Here is a 23,602-nt window from a genome sequence, read left to right as displayed (position 1 = left end):
CATGCGCGGATTGGAAGACTCCAACCCGCGCATGCGCGGATGACGTCATCGCGCATTTGCGCGAAACCCGCGCATGCACGGGCCGGGATGCCCCTCAGCCGCCCCGCGAATGGATACTGCGGGGCGGCGGAAGGACAAAGAGTGGGCGGGCATCGGGCCCGCTGCCTGCGATCGGTGGGCACCGATCGCGGGCCCATGGCACCCTTGGCACGGCCGTGGTACTGCCGTGCCAATCGGTGCCATGGTTTTAAAAATCGACAGTTTATGGCCGTTTTTACGAACTGCCAGACCAGGTGTGTTTGCCGTTCGTAAAAACAGCCGTAAAGGGCTGGGAACTCGGCCCATCCATCAGCTGAGAATCGCTGCCGGCCGTAAAAAATCGGCGGCAGCGATTTGTATCGGGAGTCGGGCGTGGGGGGGGAGAATAGCGGGAGGGCATCGGAACAGCGTGGCCGTAAAAATCTATGAGCCACGCTATTCTCCGCACCGTCGGGAGTGCGGAGAATCGCGCCCACTATTTTTCAAACTTTTTTCCCGGGACCCATTTTTATCAATCGGCCGAACTTCGGGATCCCCGCCGTCCAACCATTGCAACCCATGCCGGCCGACCTTTGTGGCCCATGCCAGCCGACCTTCGTAACCCACGCCGCCCAGACCTTCACGATCCACCATTTTCTCTTACCTTTAATGTGACAGCTGAGCATGTTGGTCCTCATGATCTCACTTGGGTGGTCTTTCAACATTACATTTCTGCTAAGGATTTCAGCTGATGGTATAAGTTCTTACTTCATCCGTTCAAAAAAATCAAGAGTTATGTCCTCAAATGCGCCATGTTTAATCTTCAAATGTCTTTGAAGTTTTGAGGGTATTAACCTTTCATTTGCCAACACGTCCCTGCATATTACTTTGGTTTTGCATCCTGATTTGCATTGGCACAATTAATAAATCCATACCTCAAAAAAAAAGCCTCTATACTGCTTTGTTTCTGATTTCAGCTTCTTCTTAATCGGTTGTTCATCAGAGGCGCCGGAGCTCACACCAGCACAGCTGGCAGCTACAAAATGGAGGAATCTCTCTCATGCCAGTGCACATGACGTCAGTGTGCGGGACAGATAACCAGCTCTCTGCCGCCACTGCTGGAGAGAAGACTCCAGCGACTTGCAAAAAGAATCTGCTCCTGGGTCAGCGCACTAATGTCAAGAGGCGGTGTCTGCCTCGCTGGGCTCCGGTTGCGGCCGGCATTTTTAAACGCCGGTCGTGGACATTGAGAACCTCTTCCCAGGATTGGGAACGCTGCAACAGGAGGCCCCGCGACCCTCCCGACACTCAGCGCAACCCACCGGTGTCTCTGAGTTTGAAAATGAGTGTTCCAATTGAGTGTGGAACAGCTCAATGGCTTGAATTACCATTTCTAGTCCTTTAATGATGTTAATCTGTTGTAACAAAGAATCCAATCTGTAAACCAACCCAACTGAACTTCCTCAACCATTGCAAAAAATAGCAATCAGATCATAGAGAGTAGCAATCTGAGGTTTAAATAATGCGATGCAAACATCCCACATCATAAAATTGCAATATTTCAAAATTTATAGACCTGCAAGTCTAACTTGAAAATAAATGGTCATACTTAGAACTTGCAGATTTACAATCCAATCTAAACTGAACACTTTATTTCCTATGATTTATGAGAATCATGAAACAAAATCTATTGATAAATGGGGTTTGCATCCCAAAGCAGTTATTAAGTTCCCCTTTCATGCTGACTGAACCATTTCATTTTCATTTACACAAGCTGGTAAATGAAAAATAGATGTGCTGCTTATTTGGAAAAATGTGACATCAAATGAATAGTAGCTGTCTGCGTTGAAATGCTTGTGCAACCAACTGAAACAATTGGCTTTGTGAAAATGACACTTCAATTCTGTGCATAATGGAATGTGCACAATGCTTGTGCAACATCTTGGAGTAGAATTATGTGTTTTTTCCTTTGCTTTCCAGATACTGCTGGAATCGGGGATGAAACTGGGACACAAAGCCTATCTGCTACCTCAGTATCCTGACTTGGATTTTCTTTATTCATTTCCGCTATTGCATCCCTGCAGTCTTTTCCCTTCTGGTGTTATTTTCACTGATTCCCAAAACTGCTGTGGGAGCATGCTGGCTGTTACGTATCTGGGAATACATTCCTGCTGGTTCTGTGGTGATATGCATCACTATAAATACACAAGGGGTTAATGTAAGTACACATAGACTAGCTAGACACTAGAGGGAGCACCAGAGACACGCCTCACAGACATTCAACCAATAGGTCAGTAAGATAGGACACGAGCAATGGGCATTCACGATACACACAGAGGTGACACTACCACAGGAGGGCATTACACCAACCCATATATAAAGGACACAGCACACATGATCTTCCTCTTTCCAGTGGAGATACTCAGTGAGTACAGACACAGGGTTGATTGAACATCACACCACCACCTGGATTGTAGCAGACTGGTTCGTCAGTCTAAGTAGCTATAGAAGGATTAACAGTAGAGTCGAATCAAAGTTGAAGAATTGTTAATAGCTTAATAAATGTGTTAAAGCTATCTCCAAGTCTGGACCTTCCTTTGTCAGAGTGCACATCAAGGAAGCATCTTATGCCACGTCAAGAGCATAGCAAAACAGGTTCCACATCATGTGATGTATGGTGATGTCAGCACATTGCTTGTGTGGACTTTGAGCAGATCACCATCTTGATTGAATGAGCAACACCCTTAATAAACCTCTCACCGTGTTTTAATAGAATCCAGAGTGTGGCCATTTCCATACCTTTCCTCCATGCGGAACAATGAAATATAACAGGAGAGAAAACTGGCGTTGAGGATTTGGAGCCAGAAGAAAACTTGTGATGAGCATTGAAGCAGAAAAATTTCTGGAAAGAAGATTTCTGTTGACAATCTGTGGGACGGAATCGAGAACAACGGTAGATTCTCAGAACCAGACTCACACACAAACACACACACAGGCATTGGGTGAAACACTGTTACCAACAGTCATCTGCTGACTGAAACTGATTTAACTCTGTAAGCTGCTGTGGAAATTGTCTCACTATGAGCTTGCTATGAGTGAGTCTCTGCAAATAGGACCTGAAGCGAAGATCTCCAAGATAGATACCTCAAGGAACGGGACTTTAAAGGTAAAACCATGTCACCGTTATACACAGGTTAGACACTGAGCGGGGGAATGCTGGAGTAAATCAAATACATGCAAGGACTGTGGTAAGAAGGGCCACATTGCCAGAGGACACAATCTCAGACTAAAGGGATAATCCTTCAAAACAGAGATGTTTCCATTTGTAGGAAAAACTAAAACCAGAGGACACAATCTTAATAATAATAATCTTTATTGTCACAAGTGTGCTTATATCAACACTGCAATGAAGTTACTTATGGTGTTATCACTCAAAAGACAGTGAAACCAAATTGCAGCGAGGCCAAAAGTTAGGTATTTTGTCAATACAGGGAGATCAACAACGTTTTTGGGAATATCCAAAACTTACAGGTCATGAAATTAAAATGGAAGTTGGTCGGGGAGCAGCAGTATCACTAATCCCCATGATGATTTATCATTAAAAATTGAGGCATCTGCCATTAAACCAGTCAAAGATAATCTTAAGGATGGACACGGAATTGGCCTTCCCATTGAATTATGGCGAAAGTAGAAGCAAGTCGACAGGCGGTGAAGTTGCCTCTTCAAGTTGTCCGTAGAAACCTTCCTGCTCTATCTGGCAGAGCCTGGTTGCCGAAGATTAGGCTGCACTAGGAAACAGTCAATCAATTAGTGGATTTATTGAGAAACGTGCAACAACTTACGAAGAATTACAAGAAAATTCTTGGGGGCAGCAGGGTAGCATGGTGGTTAGCATAAATGCTTCACAGCTCCAGGGTCCCAGGTTCGATTCCCGGCTGGGTCACTGTCTGTGTGGAGTCTGCACGTCCTCCCCCTGTGTGCGTGGGTTTCCTCCGGGTGCTCCGGTTTCCTCCCACAGTCCAAAGATGTGCGGGTTAGGTGGATTGGCCATGATAAATTGCCCGTAGTGTCCTCATAAAAGTAAGGTTAAGGGGGTGGGGGGTGTTGTTGGGTTACGGGTATAGGATGGATACGTGGGTTTGAGTAGGGTGATCATGGCTCGGCACAACATTGAGGGCCGAAGGGCCTGTTCTGTGCTGTACTGTTCTATGACTTCTATGACTTCTAAATGTTCGTACTGGGTTCTATAACTCGAGTTGAAGTTAATCCAAAAATCAAGCCAGACAGCACACTCAAATATCTCAAAGCCAGAACCGTACCATAAGCTATCAAGCTTAAATACGAAGACGAACTAGACAGATTCAGAAGGACAGAAGTCATCAAACATATTGCTACATGTGAATGGGTAACACCAATCATTCCTGTATTAAAATGAGATGGCTCAGTGCGAATTTGTGGAGATCCTAAAACTACTATTAACCCAGGTTTGTGCATAGATCATTATCCACTGCCTCTGGTTTAAAGACTTATTTTCTGGACTTTCTGGAGTACAGAAATTCAATAAAATTGGTCTTTCACAGACCCATCTGTATATTAATGTGGTTACCAAATCATAGTCACTACTCACCATCGTAATGCACAATTGTCTGTTTTATTACAGGAGACTTCCTTTTGGAATAAGGAATCTGGCCTGCTCTTTTGCAAAGATCCATGGATCAAATTCTAAGTGGGTTAAATGGAGTGCAGTGTTATTTAGATTATAGTTATCACTGGTTCGAGCGAACAGGAACACTTGATGAATTTGGAAGTTACTCTGAAGCAGTTATAGAGCCACAACCTGAGAGTTAAGAAGGAAAAGTGTGACTTTTTCAAGTCATCCATAAATTACCTGGGTCATGTCATTGACAAAGACCTTTTTCTCAAAGAACCAACGAAAATGTTAGCATTCTTAGAAGCACGACGTCCTCAAAATATGACACAATTAAGAACTTTTTCGAATTGATCAATTGTTAAGGCAAATTTAGCAACACGATTGAAGCATTTACACATGTTGCTATGTGTCAAACAGGCATGGCACTGGTCAGAAGAATGTGAAAATGCATGCAATGAAATGAAAGAAGCTTTACTGAAATCAGAGCTGTTTGTTTATTTGTAGTCCAAAAATGAAGTTGCAATGAAGGGGCTGGTTTAGCACAGGGCTAAATAGCTGGCTTTGAAAGCAGATCAAGGCAGGCCAGCAGCACAGTTCAATTCCCGTACCAGCCTCCCCGAACAGGCGCCGGAATGTGGTGACTAGGGGCTTTTCACAGTAACTTCATTTGAAGCCTACTTGTGACAATAAGCGATTTTCATTTCATTACATTTCAATTAGCTTTCAATATGGTGTTGGTGCAGTCGTCTCACATATTCTGCCTTTGAGAGGAATGACCGATAGCATTTGCCTTCGCACTCTCACTAGCGCTGAAATGAATTATGCTCAGCTAGAAAAAGAAGCTTTGAGCATAATTTCCAGTGTAAGAAGGTTCCACCGTTACCTTTATGAGCATCATTTCACCCTTTTGACAGATCATTGACCCTTGAGTACAATCTTTGAGTCATATAAAGATATACCTTCATTGGCAGCGAATAGATTGCAAAGGTACTCGTTGAGTATTGCAAGTCAGAGCAGCATGAAAATGCTGATGGTTTATCACAATTGCCATTACAAGTCAGCAATGACTCTGAAGAACATTTTGTCAATATTTTGTCTTTCTCACTCATGGATGGTGTGCCTGTGACTTCATCTGAAGGTCAAAGGTATGGTTGGAGGGAAGAAAAACCTCAAAGTCTGTTCTCCAACACCGTGTGGTGTTGGTAAAACTTCATTTAATTCGGAAAAACTGTGTGCACACAGGAGAGATAGATTCTGCAACTATCCTGTAGCTTGCAAAAGTCAGCTCTGCCTGTCCTCAGAATTACATGCATATATATTTAAAGTTCTTCAGAGTCACAAGCAGGTACTGACGTCACTGGATCATTCGGAACAATAATTCGGAACTTAATTAAGGCATACAAGATGATCAGAGGATTAGGTACGGTGGACAGTAAGAGCCTTTTTCCTCAGATGGTGATGTCTAGCACGAGGGGGCATAGCTTTAAATTGAGGAGAGATAGATATAGGACAGATGTCAGAGGTAGGTACTTTACTCAGAGAGTAGTAAGGGCGTGGAATGCCCTGTCTGCAACAGTAGTAGACTCGCCAACACTAAACGCATTCAAATGGTCATTGGATAGACATATGGACGATAAGGGAATAGTGTAGATGGGCTTTAGAGTGGTTTCACAGGTCGGCGCAACATCGAGGGCCGAAGGGCCTGTACTGCGCTGTAATGTTCTATGTTCTATGTTCTAATACAAAGTGATCAGTATGCATATTTTCTGGTCCCCGTAATGGGAAAACGATTAAAGAATACAATGTTTCCTTACAATCTCATGGGTTTGTGCTTAACATATTTAACTTCTAGAGAGGTGCGAATGTGTTGGACAATGGATTCCTTAGACATACTGGGGCCTCCTGTGTTTCCCTTTTCATATTCAAATGCTCTGTGAGATGATTAAATTATTTTCACTGTGGGTGACTTTAATCCCTTGCTTGCTGGTTTTCCCTTGGTTTATGTTTAACCCCTTGCCTGCTGATTTGCCCTTGACCTGTGCTATTACAATGCTTTGAGACATCTTTATTATACCAATCCTGACACATATAGCAATTTCTTCCGCTAACAATATACAAGGACTGATCCAGTGATGGGGAACGTGGTGGACTTGGCCCAAAAACGAATGCTGTCAGACACTTGAGCTGACAGTACAGAACGGAGTTCTATTGTGGGGAATCCGTGTGATTATTCCTCCGTGCTTGTGTAGTAGAGTCCATGACCAACTGCATGAGGCACATCCTGGTGTGGTAAGGATGAAGGAATTAGCACAGTTATTTTTGGAGACCAGGATTAGGTGCTCAAACTGTAGAGAAAGTTGGGCAATGTCAGCCTTGCGCCAAATTAAGGAACATCCGTGGAAATGGCTGATTAAGCCATGGTAGAGAATACACATAAATTAAACTGGTCGACTAGAGGTTACATGTTCTTCCTCATTGAGGGCACACACTCAAAATGGGCAGAATGAAGTCAACAATGACTGAACAGACAATTGAGAAACTAGATGAAGTATTCGGGGCATGGAGCAGATTGTCAATGATAATAATACAGTTTACTTCAAAGGAGTTTGAGGACTTCTTGAAAGGGAACACCATATCAAGTCAGCTCCACATTATCCAGCAATTGGCTGAACATTTTGTGCAATCATTAAAGCCTTCTATCAAAACATTGAAGAACCTGGGAACATTATCGTGAAGAGTAAATAAATTTCTAATATCTTATCGGAACACCACACACACTACCTTGAAAAGTTTACCGGCAATGCTGTTGTTCAAGAGGAAACTACAAAGAGAGTTTGACTTGTTAACTCCACCTGATACTTCAGAGATTGTCAAATGACAACACAAATTGCTTGGAAGAAGAAAACCTCTAAAAGGCGAGTATTCAACCAGGGAGAGCGAGTACTAGAAATGAGTTACACCACCAACAGGAATGGTTGCCAGCTATGATCCCAACATAGACAGGTCCAATATCATACACCATACAGACAGATGACGAAAGAGTTTGGACACATCATGCTGATCAGTTACTTGGTGCATGAAGTAAGTTTGCAGAAACTTCTCAGTAAGTTCTACCTGTGGAAGATCTGGAGAGCTATACTTTGGAAAAGAGACAGACAGAGGCGAACTCAGATCCTGGGCGGGATTCTCTGACCGCGGGCTGGGTCGGAGAATTGCCAGGGGGCTGGGGCACGATTCACGGGACGAAGCCCCAACACCGGTCCGCCGATTCTGTGGTAGCCGGAGAATCGTCGCCATTGGCAGCGGCGCTGTCAGTGCGGCTCCAGTCGGGGGCCATGCTACGTGTCCACCCCCCCCCCGGCGATTTTCCGCAGGGGATGGGCTGAGTGGCCGCTGAGATAGGCCGAGTCCCGCCAGCGCCGATCACATGTGGTCCTACCCGGCGGGACTTCAGCGTCCATCCTGCGGGGGGCGACCTGAGGGGGAGAGGGGGGTCCGACCCCGGGGGGGGGGGCCTCCACTATGGCCTGACCCGCGATGAGGGCCTACGGTTCAGCGAGCCGGCTTCTCCTGGTGGGGGCCTCTTTAAATTTGCGCCAGGCCGCTGTAGCTCTCCGCCATGTTGCGTCAGGGCCAACGCGGAGGAGGAAGCTAGTGCTTTTGTGCGAGTTCTCAGTGGCCACAGCACGCATGCACAGATCCGTGGCGCCCGTTTGGCGCCAGTATCGGCAGCTGGAGCTGCGTGAGTCGCTCCAGTGTTGGCACCCTGTAGGGCCCAGGATCGCTGATCCTGGCGGACTGTTCACGCCGTCGTAAAATGCGATGGCGTTTACGGCGGCGTCAACACTTAGCCTCAGGATCAGAAAACCCCGCCCGTGTTTCTGAGGACCTTTTAATACCGATAGTGACAGATACTGAATTGCCATCTTCAGAAAGGAATGAGGACACTTCTAAGGTCGAGAGTAGCCGAGTTCACGAACACCGAATTCTACCAAAAAGGAATAGACATCCACCAATACCTAGGGCATGATTCTCCCAGCCCCGCGCCGGGTCGGAGAATCGCCGCAACCGCGCCACCCCGCCCCGTGAACCGCTCCAGCGCCGTGCTGGCCCCCTGTGGCGACCAGAATCACTAGTGCTCGCGCCCGTTTCGCACCATCGTGAAACGCGACGGCATTCACGTCGGCGCAGACACTCTGTCCCGCGATCGGAGAATCACACCCCTACTGTCTCATTGAATTGTATATCTGTATAGAAATAACAGATCAGGGGATCTGTTGTATAAATGTTACATAGAACATAGAACATACAGTGGAGAAGGAGGCCATTCGGCCCATCGAGTCTGCACTGACCCACTTAAGCCCTCACTTCCCCCCTGACCCGCAACCCAATAACCCCTCCTAACCTTTGTGCTTGCTAAGGGCAATTTATCATGGCCAATCTACCTAACCTGCACGTCTTTGGACTGTGGGAGGAAACTGGAGCACCCAGAGGAAACCCACGCAGACACGGGGAGAACATGCAGACTCCGCACAGACAATGACCCAGGCAGAATCGTTCCTGGGACCTTGGCGCTGTGAAGCCACAGTGCTATCCACTTGTGCTACTGTGCTGCCCTGATGTAAATTGATGTTATTTTACTAATGAAGTAAAGAGAGAGGGTTTTAAGTATCTGGGACACAATCGTGCTGGTTATGTGTCATGTGATGTGTAGTGACGTCGGCAGAGTGTTTGTATGAGCTTTGAGCAGATCACTATCTTGATTGTATTGAGTAACACCTTTAATAAACCTCTCATTGTGTTTTACAAGAATCCAGAGTGTGGGCACTTCCATACTTTTTCTCTTTGCGGCAAAAAAGAAGTATCACAGTGGCAGACTTGGACTGTCAATAAGAATGATCCCACATATGGCAAATGCAGTGTGCCCATTGTGTGGAAATCAAGAATACCATTACCCTGCCAATCCCCAGTGGAAACATTGCAAGTCTCAATTCGTCACTGAATCCATGAAACATATCGGGCCAGATTCTCCATTCCTGAGACTAAGTGTTGACTCCGGGGCAGGATTTGTGGGCTTCTCCAACAGAAAAACTGGCGCTGCACCTGGACCCATTCAGGATGCAGAACCGGCGCTAAGTGGAACACAATCGATTCAAATCAGGAATGGTGCGAGATTGGAGATTGATACTCGGGAAGCTGACAAGCTGCAGCCATATATACACACTTAACTCCCCATGCAAATTCATCCCAGCCAACAAGATGGCAGCAAGGAGTGCCGCACCTGTTTTCACGGACGTTGAACTTGAGATCCTGCTGGATGCCGTGGAGCAGAGGTAGGTGGCCTTGTAGCCCGGCTGCCAGCCGTCGCCATCAGCCATTCCGCCATCAGCCATGCCTGGACGCAGGTGGCAGAAGTCATGAATACAAAAGGCAACACCACGTGGACCGTCCAGCAGTGCCAAAACAAACTGTACAACCTCTTGAGGGTGGCCAGGATGAGCAGGCATCATTGTACACCGAGCACCAACCATCGTCCGACACACCCGTAACTCCCTCCCCGCCACCAGGAGGGTGGGCGAACCCCCACCCTGCTCCACATGCCGGCACCCATACCCGCTGCCATGGCAGGATTCTCTGGCCACTGAAGCCACCAGCTACCCACCCCCTGGGCTGCATACGTCAGACTGTCTGACATTGTTGGTTTTCTGATTTCCTCCCCCAGGGGAAGGCCGCTCATCATTGCCGTGACAGGGAGAAGACTGGAGGGGACTGCCGGTCCTGTGGTCCCTCACTGCAGTGGAACAGAGAGCACTGGATGTGGCCTATGAGCCCAAAGAAAGGGCAGTCGCCAGGGCGGATGTCGGCTTAGGGCAAGGACTGAGATCCTGCTGCATTGTGTTTCCCCATGGCACCTGTGGCACCTCCCACCACCACCCACACCACCACCCATCGGCCTACCACCAACCCCACAGCCCCGCTCCACCACCACCCACACCACCACCCATCGGCCCACCACCAACCCCACACCCCCGCTCCACCATCACCACCCCCTCTCCACAACCACCCCCTCCCCTCATATTCCCCCCCCCCCCTCCCCACCTCCGCTCCCACCCAGCCCGCAGTCCAATCAAAGGTCTAGTCTTGTGTCTTGCAGGAGCTCCTGGAGATGGCGCAGTCCCTTCTGGTGTCTCCCGCCCCCAACCACATGTGGGAGCAGCGACGATGCGGACCCAGACAGCCAACGGGAGGCCTCAGCATGCATTGTTCCATGGCACCCTTGAGCTTTAATCCGGGGAAGGCACTGCCTTCCCGTCACTGCTGCCTCCAACATGCTCCACCATCCCAGAGACACTCACCTCGGTTGGGCACATTAGTGAAGAGGCTCCTGTGACACAATCTGGTGCACACCACACACATGCTCCAGTACAGCAGGTGGAGGTAGGAACCCCCAAGGGGGAGGACGGTCCCAGAGCAGGCCGATCCGAGGGCCTAGCTGCTGTCCAGGTGGGTTTTGGGCTCTGGAATGGACGGTCCCATTGATTGTGGAAGTGTAGTCTCAAAGCCAGGGACTACATGAGGGGTTGTCAGCAACCATCCAGTGCAAACCTTGAGCTGTTGGAGGAGTCCAACCGCATGCAGGAGCAGGAGGTGGTGCCAACCATGCGTGCCGCCCAGGCCAACACCGCATGGGTGGCGTCCATGGTGGAGGCTTTGGGAGGGTGAAGGTTTCCGCCATGGGTCGGGATGTCCAACGCCTTGGATAACCGATGCAGGCAGTGGCCGAGGTCCAGAACAGGACTGCCCTATCACAGGCAACTAACAACCAGAGCCACCTGGACCTGGCAGCAGCACTCCAAAGTGTGGCCCAGTCACAGCGGGCCATGGATATGAGTACGGCGGCAAATCCCGGCCACTGGCTGATGTGGCACAGACACAGAGGGAGGTGGCCCAGTTCCAGAGGGAGATGGCGCAGTCACCGGCTAAGGAAGCACAGACCTAGAAGGTGGTGGCGCAGTCACTGGGTAATGTGGCACCCCAGAGGGAGATGGTCCATTACCTGTACTCAATGGCCTCGAGCAGGGAGACCCTAGTTGAGAAGAGCTGGCCTCCAGGACCCGCAATGGCAGGTGGCGGGGGAGCCTCAGCAATTTGCGCCATTCGGCATCCCGAAGTAGGAAGAAGGTGTGATGTTCTCTGTGGAATTCCTCAAGGTGCCTAAAAGTCAAAGTGATGACAAATAACATCAAGCTATGTGTTTCAAACAGGGTTTATTGTATGTATGGAGTGGAGAATTTCAATTTGGCGTGAACCAGGCGGCAGCCACTATTTCGGCATCAAGCCCGATTATACGTTCAATCCCCTTTCCTGATTTCAGCTTCGGCCGGCTGAGAATCCTGCCCATAGATTTTGCAAACTTTAATTTTGGTTTTAACCCATTCTTGTTGATGGATGCAAGACCTATTGATGAATGCATTTAGTGCAGGTCTGTCAAATGATGCCTCAGGGACACAACAGATCTGTTCGGATGCTTCATTCTCAGGCTTCTGTGTTGAGAAAACCCACCAGAGAGTAGCTTGAAGGATGTGCTGACTTAAAGATCCCTTAAATTTGTTTTACAGCAGATTTACCATTAAACTGCAAGTGATGCCTTCCATCGGATTAAGGACATGACTTGACTTGCACTGCCTTGTAAGCATGGATGCGAAAACCAGGAGAAAGTCTTCAAACATGTTTGGTAACTATTTTGAGGTCATTGCCAGTAAAAAGTCTGTGCATGGTAATGTCCAGTATCAAAATAATTGTGACTTTAAATAAGTACCACTGATATTAATCAATAAATATTACATTCAATTTTGGTTCTTCAGAGGCTGTGCCTATTCAAACAAAAATACCGGACATGAAGCTGTCCAGTACCAAACAGGGGACACACTGACTGCAAACCCAACCGTCCAGTATAAAACCAGATGAATAGTCACGAATTGTCACCCCAGGGAAAAGGAAGAATTATTTGCTGTAACTGCCAATGTCTTCACATTGACGAAGAATCATCCAGACTCAAAATGTTAACTCTGTTCTCTCTCCATAGATGCTGCCAGACTTGCTGAGGTTTTCCAGCATTTTCTGTTTTTGCGTCAGATTCCAGCGTCCGCAGTAATTTGCTTTTATCTTCAGGAAATGAGCCGGTCCAGTTTTGTGGCCCGATTGACCCTTTTCGCCTCTTTGGGTGCTGGAGTAGCTGTCTCAGTGCAGAATTAGCTTAATTTACCTGAATATCTCCTGGCTGACAAGTGTTCCCATCAAAAGCTCACTTTGAACATCGAAACCAGGAAACAGAACTGGGGGTCAGTGCGGACTAAGGATGGTAAGTAAATATCTGGCTTGACTCTGTTGAAATATCATCAGAAAAATCCAAACCTAGCTGACCATTAAGGGCAGTAATTTAAAAATGCTTCTCCATCACCATCCTTGGATATGTCCTGTCCCACCTGCAGGGCAGACCATCAGAGGGGCGGGCGGCAGAGTGGTATAGCCTCAGGAGGGAGTGACACCGGTAGTCTCATGGCATCAGTTCAAACATGGGCAAGGAAATCTCCTGCTGATGATCGCCTATCAACTTTCCCTCAGCTAATTATTCTGTGCTCCATTTTGAACACCACTTGGAGGAAGAACTGAAGGTGGGCAGCACGGTAGCACAAGTGGCTAGCACTGAGGCTTCACAGCGCCAGGGTCCCAGGTTCGATTCCCTGCTGGGTCACTGTCTGATCAGAGTCTGCACTTTCTCCCCATGTCTGCGTGGGTTTCCTCCGGATGCTCCAGTTTCCTCCCATCCAAAGACGTGCAAGTTAGGTGGATTGGCCATGATAAATTGCCCTTAGTGCCCAAAAAGGTTAGGAGGGGTGATTGGGTTACGAAGATAGGGTGGAAGTGAGGGCTTAAGTGGGTCGGTGCAGACTCGATGGGCCGAATGGCCTCCTTCTTCACTGTATGTTCTATGTTCTATATTAAGGAAAGAGAATGCATGCTGGGTGGGCTCTTAAATGCACATCCACAAGAGTGGCTCGGTACCACCATTAGAACAAAGCTGGCTAAGTCCTTCAGAAGTTATCTGCCAGAGTGGTCCTGTGCCAGGTGATGGGAGAACCAATAAGGGGGGAAAACCTACTTAACCTTATTATAATAATAATCTTTATTAGTGTCACAGGAAGGCTTACATCACACTGCAGCGAAGTTACTGTGAAAATCCCCTAGGTGCCACATTGCGGCACCTCTTCGGGTACACTGAGCGAGAATTCGGAATGTCCAATTCACTTAACAAACACGCATTTCGGGACTTGTGGGACATTGGACTGACATGGGTGGCAGCAGGCTGGGAGAAAGTGTGGTACAATTGCCTGCACACTAGAAGGCGCATTTGCTCATGAGTTCTGCTGTAGGGAACGTCGATGAAGACTTCAGTGAACTCACAAAAAGACTTGTGTTTGCACAGAGATGCTTGATGCATTGAGTGGCTAACTCTCCCCCTCTCGTCCAATGCACAGCAACAGGCCTCCCTGAGCATGAGATCTCATCAGCAGCTCCTGCTGAGATCAACGCTGTGTAAGTGCTGACTTCAAGATCAACAGAGAGCCTTCCCATTTAATTGTGCTCTTTACAGGTTGGGGTAATAACTAGTGTGGCAGCCTTCTGCTTATTTGCATGGAAACAAATTTAAATGAAGTCATTGGGAAGGTGAATGGGAAGAGGTGGAATCCCCTTATAACATGTGATAAGACCATCAATTCATGCGACACGTGGTTAGAAGTGAACAGTGGTTTTAATCGTCATACAACAGAGCCTGTCTGTGACAAGGTGAACTCCAGATGAACTGGCAGGCAGGCTCTCAGCCAGGGCCGGTTTTAAGCCTATTTGACCAATTTCATCAAATTGGGCCCCGCACCTTAAGGGGGCCCCGCGCCAGCGGCGACAGAGTTACCGTTTGAAGCCTTTTCTGTATTCTAAGAGGAACTATAGGGTAGTTTTTACTTTTGGGGAACGCACCGCATTACCGTCGACAAATCCTTCAGCCCTGCGCCGCCAAATCCTTCCGCCCGGGTAAGTAAGTTTCAAAATTTTAGTATATCAAGCATTTAATGTTTTTTTTTGGTTAAAGGCGAGCATACTACATGAAATATAAACATACATAAATTTTTACTTTTGTAGAGTAGGGGCCCCGCCATCACTTTTCTAATTGGGCCCGCAATTCCTAGCACCGGCCCCGCTCTCAGCATCAACCTTTATACTTCCGGTTAGGGGGAGGAGCCGTGGATGGAGCCAAGAGTGGAGCCCAGTACAAACTCCCGTACACTCCTAGTGCATCTCCCCCTAGTGGCAGAGCAGCGCAACTGCTTGTGTGCCGAGCTTACAGGGACATAGTACAACATAAATAATACAGTGTGAATTATGCGACTGTGATTCGCCACAACCTGTCAACAGGCGTTTTTTTAACAAATATTACTTATTCTGACTAGTTAAAAAAAATTAAAAAATGGCAGTTATTTCTTAACAGAGGATTGAAGTTCAATTTCTTACTGATATAAAAATGCATAGTGAGTTCTCATTCAGTCCATTTGCTGTAAACCATTTCTTAGATTCGTCATTAGAGAAATGGAATTTTCTCAAACTTTGCATTGAACAAAAATAACCTGAAAGGAGGCGTCTGTTTCAAATACACACAGATATTAATATATCCTTTGCAGGAACTGACATTTGTGCCTGCGATATATTTATATATATACTTCACCAGTTCCTAACCTCAGCAAATTAAGTCTCCCACACCTCAGAAAGGAAATCTCACCCACAGTGGCTTGTTGTTCATCAGCCAAACAGGACAAAGGTAGAAAAGAAGCGGAAAATGATTCGGAGCACACCTTTGGAAAAAATGAAAAAAGACAGAAGAAAATCAGAAGTAGCAAATGCAAAGTACAAAGAACCACATTTAAGTATAAATTCGCATTATCAGTGTATTGTTTTCAATGATTAAGCGCCTGTAATCAGATCAGAAGTGAAGATCTCAAATTTGCGTCTAATTTGAAATATACCTCCGCAGTGTGGGGTTTCCCAGCTGTAAATCTATTATATCAATGTTCATTGGAGGTGAGAAGCTGGGAAGGGGAGATAACCCCCACCTTACCTCATTCAAACCACATTTTCCTGTCTGCCTCTGTGGTGTAATTTATAGAACTCCTCAGCTCAGACTGTTATACAAAGGCTGTGGCCAATTCGCGCAGGAAGAAAAGAAGGAACAGCCATGGGAGTCAAAATGAGGGGAAAGTTTTTAAAACTCCAATTTCAAAATTTTTTGACCAAATGGCCACTGATAAAAGTGGTGCAACAGATAATTAATTGAGCCATGTCTGAAGGCTGCAGAGTTTATGCATTTGAGCATCTTTATCTCTCATCACTACATTAGCCTCCCGTACCAGCCTCCCCGGACAGGCGCCGGAATGTGGCGACAAGGGGCTTTTCACAGTAACTTCATTGAATCCGACTCGTGACAATAAGCGATTTTCATTTCATTTCATTTCTTTCTAACCTGTTGATTGAAATTCAGTAAGTTCTGATGACCTTTTCACTATGAAGAGCAAGGCCAATTTAAATGATCCCACAGAAGATTGATCATTCTGATGTCTGACCTAAGAGATGAATGTACAGGGATGGGGGAGGGGTACGAATTTGTCATTAGAATAATGAAGAGAAGAATTTAACCAAAGCACAATGAGCATTTAAACAAAATAGCTATTGAATAATAATCTTTATTGGCAGAAGTAAGTTTAGATGAACACTGCAGTGAAGTTACTGTGAAAAGCCCCGAGTCGCTACATTCCGGCGCCTGTTCGGGTACACAGAGGGAGAATTCAGAATGTCCAATTTACCTAACAAGCACGCCTTTCGAGATTTGTGGGAGGAAACTGGAGCCCCCGGAGGAAACCCACCCAGACATGGGGAGAACGTGCAGACTCCGCACAGACAGTGACCCAAGCGGCGAATCAAACCTGGGTCCCTGACACTGTGAATAATAATATAATAGTAATACCCTTTTATTTTCTTTTAACAACAGTGCTAACCATATTACTGGATCCCAAGTCATTGTGGTGATGCTGGTAAAATAGCGGGGAGCCAGGTCGGGAGGGTTCATCGTCATATAGGGGCTGGTTTAGCACAGGGCTAAATCGCTGGCTTTCAAAGCAGACCAAGGCAGGCCAGCAGCACAGTTCAATTCCCGTACCAGCTTCCCCGAACAGGTGGAGTGTGGCAACTAGGGGCTTTTCACAGTAACTTCATTTGAAGCCGACTTGTGACAATAGCGATTTTCATTTTTCATTTCATTTCACTGCACCACCACCACCAGGAAATGTTCTTCGTGTTCGGCAGGAGGTGGGATGTGATGTTGATGTTGAAGTTGTCCACTCCACAAAATCAGTTGATGTGCAATATTAAGGGCCCAATTTGGGCCATCTTATTAAGCCAGCTGCAGTGGGAGCCCACCCGTCCTCCTTAAATGGACAACAAGCTTGCAGGCGGTCAGTTAGGACACCCACCGTCTGCGGTAAAATTGTCAAGTTGGCCTCATTGTCGCCAAGTGTGAGTTTGGGATTTGCTCTTTGGCTCGGTATCGGTATCCCAAAGCTCCCTGAATAACTTGCCAATGATTCTGAGTTCTGTTGCCTTTTCATTCGTTAAAAAATCATAATCTCAATGGAGACAGGAAATCCATGGTTGTTAGAACAAATGTTTTATATTGCAATAAAATGTTTCCCCTCTCATTAAAATCTCTTATAACCATTGTTTTTTTTGTTTCAGATTTTCTCTGTGTACTTTAGCTATTACTTTCTTCAACAAATGAGAGAAGCAGGAGTTCTTTAGTTTATTGAATCACAGGAGGGCAGCACGGTAGCATTGTGGATAGCACAATTGCTTCACAGCTCCAGGGTCCCAAGTTTGATTCCGGCTTGGGTCACTGTCTGTGCGGAGTCTGTACTTCCTCCCCGTGTGTGCGTGGGTTTCCTCCGGGTGCTCCGCTTTCCTCCCACAGTCCAAAGATGTGCAGGTTAGGTGGATTGGCCATGATAAATTGCCCTTCATGTCCAAAATTGCCCTTAGTGTTGGGTGGGTTTACTAGGTTATGGGGATAGGGTGGAGGTGTTGACCTTGGGTTGAGTGCTCTTTCCAGGAGCCGGTGCAGACTCTATGGGCTGAATGGCCTCCTTCTGCACTGTAAATTCTACGATAATCAGGTCACTGAATATTATAATTCAAGCCAAATAAAATGCTTGGTTTTGAACATAGAGAAGATTGGAAGAAGACATAGCTATGGATTTTGGACTTTCATTGAAACTGAGCAGGTGAAAGGATAACTAAAGCTTAATATTTGAAGGATATGATAAAACACATAGCAAGACATTGTTTCAACTGATTTGGGAGAAGGTAATGAAATGGCATAAAATTAAGTCAAGTGCAAAAATAATTATAAAAATCAGAAACGCTTGATGTACGAATTGTAGGAATTTTCTTCTACAAGGCATTGAATGACACCCCATGTGCAGGTTAGGTGGATTGGCCATGATAAATTGCCCTTAGTGTCCAAAATTGCCCTTAGTGTTGGGTGGGGTTACTGGGTTATGGGGATAGGGTGGAGGTGTTAACCTTGGGTAGGGTGCTCTTTCCAGGAGCCGGTGCAGACTCGATGGGCCGAATGGCCTCCTTCTGCACTGTAAGTTCTATGTAATCTATGTAAAAACGCCGGAGAAAGGTAACACGTCTTTGGAGAGAGAATCGGAATTGACGTTTCGAGTACGCCTGCCTATTCTTCTGGGATAAAGAGGAGAAATGTGATGGAATTTGTAGTTGGAGAGCACAGTGGAGGAAGTGGAGCAGAATAAAAGGTCTGGCATAGATGACAGCTCCAGAGGGATTGACAAAGGAGAAGTGGACACAAGCCAAAGGGAGCGTTAACGGTAGTGTTAAAAACTAAAGTTGGTGCTAACAGCTGCATTCAGGGAAAGTGGCAAAATGTATTAATAGCAAAACAAGGATCAGCACTCTGTGAAAGCAAAGCAAGTTACGGGTAACCCTGTAAGGGAGGGGGTTGGGGAACAAAAAATATCACAATGTAGGAGAGTGTTGATGGTCTGAAGTTGTTGAACTCAGTCCTAAGTCCTAAAGGCTGTAAAGTGCCTACCCGCAAGTTGAGGGGCTATTCCTCCAGTCTGCGTTAGGCGTCGCTGGGACATTGCCAAGGATGGAAATGTGTATGTATGAACTGAGTTAAAATGGCAGGGGGAGGCATGGTAGCAATCCAAAATCCCGGCCAAGTATTCACGCCGGCGTCAAAATCGGCACGAGCGATGCTGGCGTCGACGGGCCTCCAGGCCCAGGCATTCACCCCATCCTTGGGGGCTAGAACTACTCCGGAGTGCGGTGCGCTGCTCCAGCACCAACAGCCGGCCCGCCACAGCTGCGTGGGTCCGGCATGGGTTGCCGTCTCTGAGCCGGCCCCCGGACAATATGGCGGAGCCCTACAGGGGCCCGGCGTGGAAGAACATAGACCCCCCCCCTCCCCCCCCCCTCCCCCCGAATGAGCCCGCCCGCCAATCGGTTGCCTCCGATCGCGGGCCTGGTGGCCATGAAGATACCCCCCCGGGGTCGGCCCCCGCCCCCCCATCAGGACGCAGCCAGAACGCCGAGGTCCCGGCAGGTAGGACCATAAACAAACAACGCCAGCGGGAACTGGCGGAACTCGGCGGGCACTTGGCCCATTCAGCGGGGAGGCTTGCCGGGGGGGGCTGCTTACAAAGGCCCCTGATCGGCCCTGTGGCGATCGCGCCGGCACGATTGGCGCCGATTCTCCGGTCGCCGGAGAGCAAGTTCAACATGACTAATAAGTCAGAAGGTCTGGAGGTCATCGCTGTCTGGACGGTTGACTGTGAAACTCTCGCATCGTCTTCTTCTTCACACTGGTGTAACTTTTGGCATTTCCTCTTTGCACTGGCCCTTTCCTCTTTGGACTAACGTCTTCGATGTTTGGTTTAACCGGTGTTGTCGGAGGAACTAGAGATTGTCCCTGTGTCTGATCAGAAGGTGAGGTGTTGCTTTACATAACAGTGTCTATTAAAATCAGGGTTGTAGGTAAGGTCAGGTCACGACTTTGTAGGATTTTCCACAGGCCCCGATTTCGTTCTCCCAGCCAGGAACTGGTCTGCATGTAACTTCAAATAATGGCAAGTAACTTCCTGCCACAGGTGCGTGGCGTGACGACTCGGAAATGTGGACGTTCAGGCATCTGCGCACATGGCATTCAAACACCCTGTGGCTGGATTCTCCAAAAATTGGGCTCTGACCCCACGCTAGCGTAAAAACGCTGGCGTTTCACTCTGGACTTTCCTTAAGAAAGTCCTGAGCGATTCTCCTGCCTGCGTGGGGCTGGCAGGGCCCTGGAGTGCTCCTCGCTGCTCTGGCTGCGGATACGGGACCCTGAACCTCTGGTCGGGAGTCCGCGCATGCGCATGGCAGTGGCCTGCTGCCTCCGCGCCGTGCGACAAGGCAGACTCGCACCGCGGACCATCATCAAAAATGTAGGCTCCTCCCGAGATCGTGCTGGTCCGTGCCGCCCAATCGCTCCCCTGGCCGTCCATGAGGCTCCCCGGTGATCGATTCCCCATCTCCACACCAGTGCGGCCGCGGACTGAGTCCACAGCCTCCAAGGTGCCCAACGGCCGATATGTGGCTAAACCACTGTCGGGAACTCAGCCAGTTTTGCGCAGAGAGTCGCGGGGCGGGGTTCCTCTGTCAATGCCCCCTACCCTCGCCGCGTTGATCGCATGACGACTCCGGGGAATCGCTTCAGCGGCACCGGTCCCAATTTCCGGGTAAACGGCCATTCTCCCCACCCCACGCCGAATGCGATTTCGACGCGGAGGCTCAGAGGATCCAGCTCCCGGATGTTTCTTTTTAGTCAGCTTCAAGCCCTGCGCTGCTGAATGAAAAATCCAGCGACAGCGCGAACCTGGGCACTTACTCTGATATTTGGTGAGTTTTTACACCTATTTATTTACACGGAGGTTTTTCAGTCTAGCAGAGGCAGGAGACATTGGAATACATTGGCCGGGATTCTCCAAAAACGCGGCTAAGTGTAGACGCCAGCGTAAAAACCGGAGTGTTGCACGGCGACGTCAACGGGCCTCTTGGCCCACCAGTGGCCCATTGGGCGCCAACACAGTGCCGGAGTGCTCTGCGCTGCTCCAGCTGCCATGCATAGCCCTGCACTGCTGGCCGAGGGTCCACGCATACATGCAGTGGCTGCTTCCGCACCAGCGGCGCGTAACATGGCGGAGCCACGCAGTGGGCCGGCATGGAAGAAGGTAGGCCTCCCCCAGACCGCGCGCATCCGCCGATCGGTGACTCCCGATCGTGGGCTTGGCCTTCATGGAGGCCTACCCCAGAGACTGATCCCCCTGCCCTCATCAGGACGGCCACCGCAGCCACGACACGGAGCTCCCGTCGGGTGGAGCCATATGTGAACCACGCCGGCGGGAACTCGGCCGGTCGACAGAGGAGAATCGCCGCGGGGGCCTCTTTCAACGGCCCCCGACCGGTGCCGCGTCGACCGCGCACGTGCGACTGGCGCTGGTTCTCCAGATGCCGGAGAATCGCGTCCTGGCATCAGACCCAATCGTGGGTCAGAGGCCCCATTCTCCCCCCCACTATGCCGAGTGCCATTTCGGCACGGAGGCTTGAAGAATCCCGGACATTCTTTTGGGAGGTTAAAGTTTTATATTATTAGTGCTCAGCCTTTTTAAATATGTTTAAAATGCAAATAAAATGAAAGGAAGATACATTTTTTTTTTCAACTTTGGTTTGCCGTGAGGCTGTTAATTCCATTAAAAGGGTACTTTCGTGCATAAAGTGAGGTTGAAGACACACAAGGTGAAATAACTTTTTTTAAACTTTGGTTTGTCACAAGGATGTTAATTCCATTAAAGGAACTGTAATGGATAGAGTACGGTGATCACTCGCTAACGGGCATGATTGTCCACCTACGATCCTCTGTGTTACTGACCATGGATTCTGGGGGTCCTTGCATAGCTGATGAACCCAATCCTAGAGACGCATTTTCAATCACTCACTTGGCAGAATTCCCAAAACGTGGGATCAAACCTTGGGGTTTAGGTCACTAGTATTCCTTTCTCAGGCTCCTTTTCCAGACCTCCTCTTGCCGTCGGTGTTTGTGAAGAATTGTGACGCTTCAATCAGAAGGTTCTTCCAAATAGATTTCTTCTGAGCAAGGATCTCCCAGGCATTGATGTCTAAGTTCCATTTCTTGAGGTAAGCCTACAAGGTGTCTTTGAGGAGCTTCCTTTGTCATCCACTTGTTTGGGTTCCTTCATTGAGCTGGGTGAAGAAGATTTGCTTTGGCAGTCGGGACACTGACATCATAAGCACATGGCCGGCCCAGAGGAGTTGGTTTTAGATGATCATAGCCTCAGTACTGATGTTATTGACTCCTTCAAGGACAGTAATGTTAGCACACCTGTACTCCCAGCTGATTCAGAGCTAAAGTACATTTGGATTCTGCAATGTATTTTAAGCAGAATTGTTTACGAGTCTCCCTGAAGTAATGTTCATCCTTAGAAGACTCAGTGATTACTTCAAATGCTTTAACGTTTAATGCCGTAATTGACATATGCAATCTTCCTGTAAGCTAATATGAACTCTCCGTCTGACAAGTATTGCAGCGCACCATTCACCCACCCCCTCAGACAGAGTGTACAGCCAAAGGGCATCCCAAAATGATGTCAGAGGAGATGTGCGCCAGGACACTGCACTTCAGCAGCTGCTGCTTTTGGACATTGAGCTTGTCAATTAACAATTGTCAACACCCTCCCCCCATCTCCCCCCCCCCCCCCCCCAACTCCCTCCATCCCTCCTCTTCTCTTCCTCCCCTTTACAAATAGACTGGTCCGTAATGTTTGGGACCATTGCGTTTAAGTGAGAAAATATATTTTATTGCAAGAACTTTGTAAAAGTTGAGGCAGTTTTATGTCATTGCTCAGCTGATAAAGTTAAACGTTAAGTTAGATGTTCACTGGTTTCAAAGTTTTGTTTACATAACATAATTTTTATTAATAAATGGTTTACTTTTTAAAAAATAAATTTAGAGTACCCAGTTTTGTTTTTACCCAATTAAGAGGCAATTTAGTATGGCCAATCCACCTACCCTGGACATCTTTGGGTTGTGGGGGTGAAACCCACGCAGGCACGGGGAGAATGTGCAAACTCCACACAGACAGTGAGCCGGGGCCAGGAATGACCCCGGGTCCTCAGCGCCATAGACAGTGCTAACCACTGCACCAGCGTGCCACGCAATAAATCATTTACATTAAACTTTAAAAGCTTCTGCAAATGTCTTACTGAAACAACAGAACACAACATTTAATTGAGATAATTATAAATGAATAAGGTAGTTAAAGTAAATTAGGCGGAAGCATATTTAACACAGTGGCACATTGGCTAGCATCACAGCCTCATAACACGAGGGACCCGTGTCCAAATCAGATTTGGGTGACTGTGTGGTGTTTGTACATTCTCCCTGTGACTGCATGGGTTTCCTAGAACCGTGGAATAGGACCATAGAATTCTTACAGTGCAGACGGAGGCCATTCAACCCATCAAATCTGCACTGAACCTCTGAAGACTTACGCTACCTGAATCCACTCCACGCCCCATCCTTGAAACGTAACACATACATCACTGGTGTCATGGGAATGTCACTTTAAGAAATGTTTGTCTTCTCAAGTGGGCTTTGAGCTGGAAGCTGTTTTTAGCTCTGAGTTTTAGTTTCATTTTCACGTGGGGAGCTGCATTCAAAACAAAGAGGTGTCTAGGTCTCTCTCTCTG

At 47.8% G+C, this 23,602-nt stretch overlaps 1 long non-coding RNA gene across 2 annotated transcripts in view; it reads right to left on the bottom strand.

The window, feature by feature from the left end:
• LOC119962078 overlaps nucleotides 1-23,602 on the bottom strand; it is a 60,542-nt gene that overhangs the window by 21,355 nt on the left and 15,585 nt on the right. For both annotated transcript variants that reach the window (XR_005459802.1, XR_005459803.1), the window contains exon 2: nucleotides 15,461-15,576. This is a non-coding gene — a long non-coding RNA (uncharacterized LOC119962078). The remainder of the gene's footprint in view (nucleotides 1-15,460; nucleotides 15,577-23,602) is intronic.

The sequence above is a fragment of the Scyliorhinus canicula genome, chromosome 2 (genome assembly GCF_902713615.1).
Source record: "Scyliorhinus canicula chromosome 2, sScyCan1.1, whole genome shotgun sequence".
Taxonomy (NCBI): domain Eukaryota; kingdom Metazoa; phylum Chordata; class Chondrichthyes; order Carcharhiniformes; family Scyliorhinidae; genus Scyliorhinus; species Scyliorhinus canicula.
Note: the sequence above shows the minus strand (reverse complement) of the source record. Positions and strands in the feature narration are given on the sequence as shown.